This window comes from Alosa alosa, chromosome 2 (assembly GCF_017589495.1).
Source record: "Alosa alosa isolate M-15738 ecotype Scorff River chromosome 2, AALO_Geno_1.1, whole genome shotgun sequence".
Lineage (NCBI taxonomy): Eukaryota > Metazoa > Chordata > Actinopteri > Clupeiformes > Clupeidae > Alosa > Alosa alosa.
In genome coordinates this window covers 27466269-27476268 of record NC_063190.1, presented here as the reverse complement: position 1 = coordinate 27476268, position 10000 = coordinate 27466269, and the positions used below count along the sequence as shown (strand labels likewise).

Sequence of the window (10000 nt, the reverse complement as noted above, 5' to 3'; positions counted from 1 at the left end):
TTTTGTAGTGGACTTTGTGGAAAATTCCAGAAGTTGCCTCATAATTCCTCAGTAGATACAGTGGTTGGTGGCTTGGTGAGGCAGCCAGATAACTGCATGGATTGTGTAATTTCATCATCCCACTGAGAGCTCACACACAGAGAGCTCTCCAGTTGTTGGCATTTGGGCCTTAGCTTAGCCCACCCCACTTGTGTTTATCCTCACTGGAACTGTTCCAGGCACCAGGCCGCCTTGTGTAGCTAAGCAAAAGCATCAAACCAAATTAGACGGTGAGTCAATGGATCAGATAGTAGCTCATGTCACAAACACGAGATTGTGATAACACAGGGCTTCCTTCGTAGAGAGAGTGAATCAAACTGGCTGTAGCCTACTCGTTAGGGGATTTAGGTCTCGCTCAGTTTTTGACAACTTTACACAAAGAATGACTGATAAAACACATCCACATGAGGCATCTTTTCCAACCAACTTGACAGCAACCATACTATTTCCATCACTCCTAAATGGTTGCTGATTGATAGTGCAAGAAACATACTGTCAAGGTCTTCTCAGATAGGCCTAGTCATTTATACTGCAGTCCCTATGTAAACTAAGTGAAGGGATACTCAAACTAAGGTAGGAGATACATCATGTGGCTTCAGAAGGTTTGGCCTATCCTATTCATGATTTCTCTCTCCTAAGAAATATCATGCCTCAAGCTGCAATCATTTAGACATGAGACAGTCTTTGAGTCAGAGGAGTGACTAGTGAAAAGTCGAAATAAATTGTTTGCTCATATCCCAGTTAGTTTCACAGTAATCACGTATCTATAAGTCTTATAGATCCAAAGTAAGTTATACTATTGTGTGAAAACACAACCCTAAGAGTATAAACACAAGCTTACCATTAGATTACAGATGCATGGCTCGTCCAGCGCTGTAGGCTACTGCCAGGCTGTAGCTTGGACCTTTTAAATTGGTATAACTGTAACCAATTCTGTAAGGCATGCATGCACCTCTCTATATTAAGCTAGGCTATACTAAGAGCTTATCCATACCTGTCAACATTTAGCTTTCCAAAAACGGGAGATTTTTTTTCGGGGGGGGGCTGCGGGGTCTGTGTTAAAGGGACACCAGGCAACGATTTCGTGTTAATTAATCATCTTCGTAAGTCGGTATATGGTTAAATGACTCTTTACGGGGCGAATGAAGGCTCTCTCGCCCGCCCCTACTGCCTGTAGGAAAAATATCCCACTTGCAAGTTCGGTGTATCCTACCCGCCGACCGAAGCAGGATCAGTTTACAGCACAGAGGCAGGCTAACGAAACGCTAGATTGTTGCAAACGTGTGTATAATGGCAGAGCCGGCGAAGAAGCAGCGAAGACCCTTGACGGAAGACGCAAAGAAAAGGAAAAGAGCTTCAGACCGAGCGAGGGGGAGTTTCGTAGAGAAAAAGCATCAGGCTTGCCTGGTGTCCCTTTAATACCGGATCTGTGTTTGCATATTTAATACGTTTCATGTTTCATACACGTGTTTCAACACTGCATTTCGGTCGTTGCTTTTACCTTACCATTACCTTATGCCAGTTATGTAGCTGCTTGCTGTCAGATTTGGTTCCGAGGGCACAAGTTCAGTGTATCAACAACAGTTTATGTGATGTGTTATTCAATTAAATTCCCAACAATTTCACAACAGCTAGTTCTGGAGTAGGCCATTCAACTAGCCCGATTGCTTACGACGAGACTCAGACTGGCAGTCGGCACCCGCTTCCTTATTTGGGTTTTGGGTTGCCAGGTTTTAGCCTATGACAAAACGGTTGAAATTGAAACTAAGTGATCGTGTATGTGTAGGGTGTATTTCATACACAATCTGGCAACCTGAATGGATCAATGATTTTAAAATGAAGTTTGATGGCCATGCAAATTATACGGGAGTTTTCCGGGAGAAATAACAAAACGGGAGGGTGCTGGGAGATGACCTTGAAATACGGGAGAAACCCGGGAAAAACGGGAGTGTTGACAGGTATGAGCTTATCTCACAATGAGACATAACCCTATTGACACCTCTGCATTTGGCATAGTGGTAATGCAGTATGGATTGGTGCCAGCCCTGAGCAAAGAGGAAATGTCTCACAGTTCAAACTCATTTTTGGCGTAATAGTTTCAGGACACACAGATGTGCACCCACGTCATTATCCATGACGGACATTTCTGTGTGAAAGTGTGTGTGTGAGAGAGAAGTTCGCACACTTTAGTTGCACGCACCCTTCTGCTAACAGCTGCACTTTTTGATAGACCACAACTATCGGCTCTTGCTAATGCTGAGGAGGTATGAGCTGATGTCATCATTGGATGAAGATGCTCTCGCGCGGTTAAGTATTTTCCAGTTACCACACGCAAAAGTGCGTTGCTGGTGCTAACTCCTATGAAACATTTCCCTCGTCGCTTAAAGCTCTGCTTTTAGGAAATCGAGAGGGAGATGCAGATAACGACATGACGGTTAGTCCGTAAGTAGGCTACCGCGAGAGAGACATAGAATGTCCCAGATTCAGGGGAATTATAACTGCGCAATTCGTGTTGGATCGCCGTGTCACTGGTCTCCTTAGAACAACGTGGTGCCCTAAACGATGTCAAGGAAAGGTAAGACACTCATATAAAGGATTCAGTGTTAAGTAATTATGTAATCATTTGGTGAGGTAAGTGGTGATGGCGTGACATATCAGTCTCTCCCAAACTGTCTATTGAATTATAGCCTCAAGTGCTGTCTCAAAATGGACAATCCCCAATAAGCAAAATTAAACATATATTTTTCATGAATATAAACATAACTTAAAGATGTAAATGTAAAATATTGATATGACAAACTTTTTGAGAAGTTATGTAGGCTAACAAACCCCCATGGGCTGACCAAAAATCAGATTTTTGTGTGCAGGGACTTAAACACTCAACAGCCAAGAGCTGGAAAACGTATGCACTGTGTGTTAGACTGCATTCGATGCAGTGGGAAATTATATGCACATTGCACCCATCTGGGCCTATCTGCATAATCTGATTGTTACTGTAATTTATGAATAACAGTTTATAAATAATAAATCGTCACACCAATACTATAGGCCGCTAGTTCAATACCAATATTCTTTGACTACTGTGAGTTTGCAAAATAGTAATTATAGTGTTAGAAAAGGTTATACCATACAGCTACATTTTTAATCAAGGTCATAGTTACTGACAGACTGTATATTCAGATTTGCCTAATGTCTTTCCAAAATAGTTTACTAGTCACGGGGCACCACTGATTCACTGACTGTCCACAAGGTGGCAATGGAGGATCAAGGAATCCTTGACTTCCTTGCTTGCAACGAATGAAGTGTCATAATATGTCTTTTTCGATATGAATGTGGAAAAACGTTGGTCATATTCTTCCCAGGCTCAGCTGTATTGATCAGTCTAGTGTGCCACTAAGTACTGCCTAATACAGTGTAGTAGTATATCTAATAAGTGTTGACGTTGCTGGCTCTGCCCTGTGATAGCTTTATTTAGCAGATAGATAATTAACAAAAGCATGCAGCACATTTGATTACTGTGACTAACATTATTTTTTGGTGTATAATTACTTCACCATAGCAACACAAAATCCTTGGTCAACATTTCTGTATTGAATAAGCCTTGCTGTCGCTGCTAGCTTCCAAGCAACACATTTTCATATTATGTTTTGATCATTGAATTTGTTGTCCCGCACACAGTGTATGGTGTCCAGTCAATGTTTATACTTACTTACTGTATACAAACAACCAAAATGTACTAAATGCACTCGTTTTTGATTTTCTTGATTTAGCAGGAAACAGCAAAAACATGGACATGAACTCTCCTCCAGAGATGATCTTTTCACTGTGGGTGAGGCCCAGAAGCAGAGACCCCGCATCCATCAGAGACACCCCTCAAGGCTGTCAGTATGTTCTCCATACTGGGCTGCATGGCCTCAGTGACACGCCTCATGAACTCAGTGCTCCCCTCTCTGGTGAAGAGCATGCGCAGTGGAAACCAACACACAAGATACACACACACACACACACACACACACACACACACACACACACACACACACACAGCAAGGCCAAAGGCAAGATGAAGTCGCCATCATGCAGCACTCCTCCTCATGCGAAGGGGCACTCGAGATGGAGGGCACCAGCTGCAGCCCCTGTCTGAGGACAGCCAGCCATCAGCCAACCACAAACGCGAACGTATGATGGAAGCCTTGACGAGCCAGTGACTTCCACAAGGAGGTGGGTGTTGGGAGCAAGCTTGGCCAATGGGGAGGGGATTGAGCCGGGTTATGCCATGTTCATCAGCATGACACAGCCATGTGTGAAATGGATTTTGAAGTCGCTGTCTTCCCTGACATGTACACAGCATGTCCATGTGAAATTGTGCCTCTCTGAGTTCTCCTCAGCTTCATATGTGGCCCATTTCTTTATCTGCCACTGACACCTTGTGTTACCTGACTGACATACAGTTTGTCAAATGAATTAGTCCAGCTATTAGTGCAGTGTCTCTATTCAAATGCAACATAATGAACTCATGACTCCCATACAGCCAGAGCTCATTTGTTCAAGCTGAGAGAATCAAAGGCAGGGATGTTTATTCAAGAGAAATCCACTCCATTCCGAGTCCCTTCCCAGCTGTTGGAAGTGAGGATTTGAATACTGAACAGGTGATTCCATCTCACCTGAGATGTGCGCTGGTTGTTCATGTTTTGGCTTTATCAAGATCATACATTTCAGAAATGCAGAATATTACAATACATGCAAGCAAAGAGAATGCACACTGGTATTTTCAAAGATGGATATTTGCACAAAATCCTTTTTTTTCCCCTGACAGTATAAAGACATTTATATCTTGAGAGATTAAATTGCCCATCGTCCCCTGAGAAATTATAGCTGGCTTCTGGCAAGACTTTTTTGTGTGATACTTATTGCACTTGCAACCCCAAGCATTAAGCATTTTAAGAGGTACTTGGACATGTTTATTTTGTTTATTGATCAGAGACAAATCATACAAAATCATCAATCAAAATGTCAAACAAAATCTATTTATATCTATACTAACAATTATTCTGGTAGACAAAGATATTGTGCTTTTTTATTCAAATAATATGATGTGCAAAACGTACAAAGCTGCACACTTTAAAACCTCTTTTAATTAAAGTCTTTACTACTGCATTAACTGCAGCATAAATGACCTAAAAGCAACACCAAAGAACTTTCCCTCTGTCGCACGCACGCTATTTGTTTATCCAGCACCGGCTTTGCAAATAACGATGTCCACAGACAAGGTAGAATATTTTGCATGACTTGTACAAGTACGATGTATTGCGACATCAGATGCAAGTCAAATTTGTAGTTTCTTATGTCTCATTCAATCGAACCACAGATCCGCTACCCGATCTGGCAAACTTACATAGTGCGGTTATAGCCGATAGAGGGTCGCTGGCGAAATGCAGAAGTGCCGTTCACCCTGTTACGAGTTGATGAACCACTGAAACGATTTTGGAAACATTATTTTAAGGTACAAAAAACTCTTTGGTGTTGCTTTAAAATCACCTTTTGTTTGAAGACTACACTTACCCATAATTTAATAATATTATTAGCCGCGTTTTATACATTGTTTTTTGCAAAATTTGAAATCACTGTACTGCAAGAAACAACTGTAAAAATTAGTGAAATGAGGAACTTTCTTCTTGTGACAGTGGGCCACATTCAAAGGTTCTCTGTGACTAATCACATTTCTGAAAGGCCATGTGTAGACTTCGCTATGACCTCTGTTTTGACAGATAAGTAATTGTAAGTAACAGAATGGAATTCTGTCTGCATGAAAGCCCTCCAGGAAGCCATTTAGTCACTTACAGAACTCTTGAGAAGTCTACACTCGTAACTGTCAGCGGAGGCAAGACATCCGCACATAACATAATGCAGTTAAGCCTGACACAAAAATTCACTCTTATGCTCATTGATTAATATTACCTGTCTGTCCATGCTCACATCTCTCGTTTTTTGGCCTTTTTTGGGAATAGTACACGCCATGTAGCAGTTAGAAAACCAATAGTCGTGTTGTTATAAACATGTTGAATCCTGTAAATGAACCTGCTATGAGAAACACAGGAACTAGTATGTAGAGTGGCATTTAGAGTCAACAACAATATACAAAAAAACATATTTTTTTCAGGAACCCTGGTTAATGAAGCAATGCCTTTGCAATGTTTTGCTAGCCCAAACGTACAAAACCACAAATGTCTACGTAACATATAAGGTATAAATACTTTGAGGTCTTGGGTGCACAGAACAATCTAGGCTCAGATGCAGACAGTCTTAAACGGTTTCTATTTTACCCTATCGGTCGCATGCGGCACTCTCCAGGCTACGATGCAGCAGTATGCAACAGCATCAGCTGGGGCACGCGGGGCCCTGGTGGGATCTATGGGGCCACAGTGGGGGGCCTCTGAGCTTCACAGTCAGAGGGATTTTTTTTATCTGCGCCCAGCCCATGCATATCTCCCTACTCTGACGAACCTCCAGGCCAGCCTGATACTGCTGCAGGATACCCAGAGGACTGAGGGAGAGATAGAGAGACAGGAAGGAGAAGAATAAGAGTGATAGAGGGGAAGGGAAAGAATGATGGAGAGGAGGGGAGGACTGATTCCACTGCCTGCTGTGTCTTATCTTCATTATGGCCTCACACAAGATGCAGGTTTGTGCATAAGCAGAGCTTCCCCGACAGCTGATCAGCCACTGTGGCTTTGCACACAAAGAAAATTACTTCACACTATCAGTGAAAGCCACTGTAAGCAAATTTTCACTCTAATCTGTCTCTATGAATAGATGCTTGAAGACAAAAAAAGAGAACTTGTTTGATCTCTTCACCATTAAAGTTCAGAGGTCCAACAAATCGGTAAACTTTCTGAGAGATGGACACTCCTTTCAGAGCTCTTAAAGGTTAGCTATAAATCCCAATATGGCTCACAGCAAACCAACTAGCACAGTCAAGACTTCACCCTGAAAATAAGGCTCTGCATGAGAATCCATGCATCCCTTTACATTCTACCCTACCCAGACCCCTCGTTCCCCAAGCCCACTGTGATGTCATCGCCTTCAGAGTCGTTGGGTTCACTGGCTTGCTGCCAGCACGTGAATCACCTCCCTCCAAATCACCGAATGTTTTTCATCTGTGTTCTCTCACAATGGAAGCTTAGCTATATATTAACCTCCCCTGTAGAGGTTGTTTCTCAGACAGTGAATCTAGTGGCTGCCTGCACAAAGCTGCTAAACTGAGACCAGTGCCTATGTAGAGCCTGTGCATAACTGCATCTATAATTTTTGCTCTATAACGTTACTGTGTCAGGAATGTGTAATTATGATCACATGTGTCAGTCCCCATTGAGAGTGCACAGGGATTTCATGTTTTACTGACTCAAGCGTGGAGTTCTGTTACCATGGTGAACATGGAATCCAGCTCAGCAGAAATGCCTTCTGATTGGCTGATAAGACTACATAGGGATGTGCAGCAAGCTGTTCAGCTGGCCAATGGAGGCCGGGCAGCATTAGGGCTGTTGCTATGGGAAGTCAGTTGGGCTTGCTGGAATCTCTCCCCCTCTCAGTCTCACTCTATCTGTCTCAAGCCTTCTGTATCTCCCAACACCTCCTCTGTTTCATTGCCTTGGCATTTGGGTGTCACCTTGGCTGTCATCTTGTAGGGAAACAAACGGGGAAAAAAGACATGTGGAAGGGTCTCTGCACTGATAAATCTCCCATACTCACACACAGACACACACATTCACAGCCATTATCTCCTGTTGTCTTGACCACACAACACCTGATGGTCTCCTCATCAGCACACTTCTGAGTCTTATCAGCAGCTGCTCCCCCTCCTCCTCCTCCTCCTCCTCTCTCTCTCTCTCACTCCTCCCTCTATCAGACGTAAAACTTGTGCTAAGCTCAGCAGCACGGCTAAGCACAATAAACTGGCTAACCCCCAACCTAATCACACCCCAACTCCCTCTACTGCTTAGAGGTGCTGTGGTAAAACTCGTGCATAAGAGGGAGCTAACGTTGTGTTAATATCCCAGTAGCCATGGCACGTATGGGAATATCCATGAAGTTTGAGATGATCACTAGCTGTCCACAACACTGCACAGTTCAGTTCAGTTAACTTAATTTGCAAGAAACCAGAAAGGAATGGAAGTAAATGGGAGTGTGCGACCTAGTTACCGTATAAATTAAACTTCAGATATATTTAGATGCACTCAGACAGTGTTTACATACCATGATGCTGCCAGCCCTGGTTGTTTATGAGGATTCTTAATTTTCATCATCTCTTTGTTTGTTTACATGTTTTTATTTATTTATTTGTTGATTTGCTTGCTTTTTGCTTGCTTGCTTGCTTTTTTGTTTATTCATGAGTGCTGGTTTACGTCTAGATCTGGAGTATAGGACAAAACATTTCATAGATGTGCATTTAACATCTCAAACCTGTTTGGGGGTGATTGATACTCAGTGACTTTGTGAATTGATGATAATGCTAGGTCCTGGTCTCATCATAGTTTGAATCTTACGTGGTTGTGCAGTTGTGGTCAGCAGTTTACATGGCACTCATCATCACAGCAATTTGGGGTTTTCAGTGACTTCTTTTGAACTGCTCTCTTTCTGGGGCAGAATGATTGTGCATGACAGTGTAAAAACAAAAATTTGGTGACACATTTGAATTTATTTTGCCTTTTTTATTGCCATGACATTCATGTCCATGATGAGTGTACTGTATATAAATGTCCAACCACAACTGGGAAACTATGCTGGCTACAAAACATAAGTGTGTACAATTCCATGAGTGTTGAAAAGCTTTCGGTCAGTCTAGCGCAGTCTGTTCCGCTGTAAACCTCGGCCTAATCCTGTTGCACTCAAGTGAGATTTAAAAAGCTGTTGCATGAAATCATGGATAAAAACCTTGCAAGGTCATGACAGCTAAAAAAGTACCGATTATTTAACTCATTCATGCATGCAATACAGAGGAGAAAAATTCCCAATCCTGTAAAACAGAAAATGGAGTCTTTTGCCACCCCTTGGTGGTGGTTTAAAAATAGCTCATGGAGCTTTGGCCTTATTCCAAGACACACATACAGCAAGACATACTCTTGCTTTTTTACTCTCACTATGCCCCACCTCCTTCTTGCTCATTGGCTAGCATGTAGTGAATGACAGCGGCTGCTCTCTTGTAATTGGCCGTGCAGTGTTGACTGGCAGCTGGGTCGGATGCAGTTGCAGAGTGAGTGGACCCGCCTCCAGGGGCTCTGCACGTGGATGGGTCTGATGTGAACATCCCAGCATCAGAGCGGAGAGAAGAGAGGGGGAGGAGAGGAGAGGAGAGGGGAGAAGTGGAGAGAGAAAAGGATCGGAGGAGGAGAGGTGAGGAAGAATATAAAAAAAGGAGAAAAGAAAAGGGCATAAAGGACTGTCTGGTCCAAGAAGAAAGGAACAAGCTGACGATAGGTAAGAAGAAAATGGAAGGATTGGGGAGAAATGGTGTGTGTGTGTGTGTTTCTCCCTGTGGGTTTTATGTGACAGATTAATGTACTTATGTAGGCTTCAGTATGAATGTGCCTTTTTTTGCATGCAGTATCTTTGTCATCAGGGTGCTTTTTATTGCTTTCAGATTTTTGCATGTTTTGCAATAGCATTATTGCCATGGTTGTGCAGATCCTGTATGCTTTACATCCTTATCTTTGCTTGGTGCACACAGACGACGACGCACACACACACACACACACACACAGGCACACAGTTGCAAAAGGCTTCAGCATTCAATTTTAATTGCTTCAGCCACCCATGTGTTGTGCATGTCAACTGAGGCTAGCAATAGAGTGAGAGGAGAGAGAGAGGGAGAGAGAGAGAGAGAGAGAGCCTGTGGTCTGTGCTTGCCAGAGAATATCCCTTCATTTGTGACCTAGTTTGTGGAGGATCCTCCACACTCTGATTCAGT

The 10000-nt window shown here is 42.9% G+C and overlaps 1 protein-coding gene and 1 long non-coding RNA gene across 7 annotated transcripts in view; one reads left to right on the top strand and one right to left on the bottom strand.

Moving 5' to 3' along the window:
- Positions 1-937, bottom strand: part of LOC125284264 — a 6749-nt gene extending 5812 nt beyond the window's left edge. Inside the window, exon 1 of the long non-coding RNA XR_007191847.1 lies at positions 881-937. This is a non-coding gene — a long non-coding RNA (uncharacterized LOC125284264). The remainder of the gene's footprint in view (positions 1-880) is intronic.
- A 1315-nt stretch (positions 938-2252) lies between these two features.
- Positions 2253-10000, top strand: part of kdm6bb (lysine (K)-specific demethylase 6B, b) — a 49934-nt gene continuing 42186 nt past the window's right edge. For 2 of the 6 annotated variants that reach the window (XM_048237835.1, XM_048237833.1), the window contains exons 1-3: positions 2254-2614; positions 3810-4257; positions 9252-9510. The gene's annotated coding sequence lies outside the window, so the exon portion shown is untranslated. Of the gene's footprint in view, positions 2615-3809; positions 4258-9251; positions 9511-10000 lie in introns of all 6 variants that reach the window. The other 4 variants (XM_048237838.1, XM_048237834.1, XM_048237839.1 and 1 more) reach the window with 4 other exon arrangements.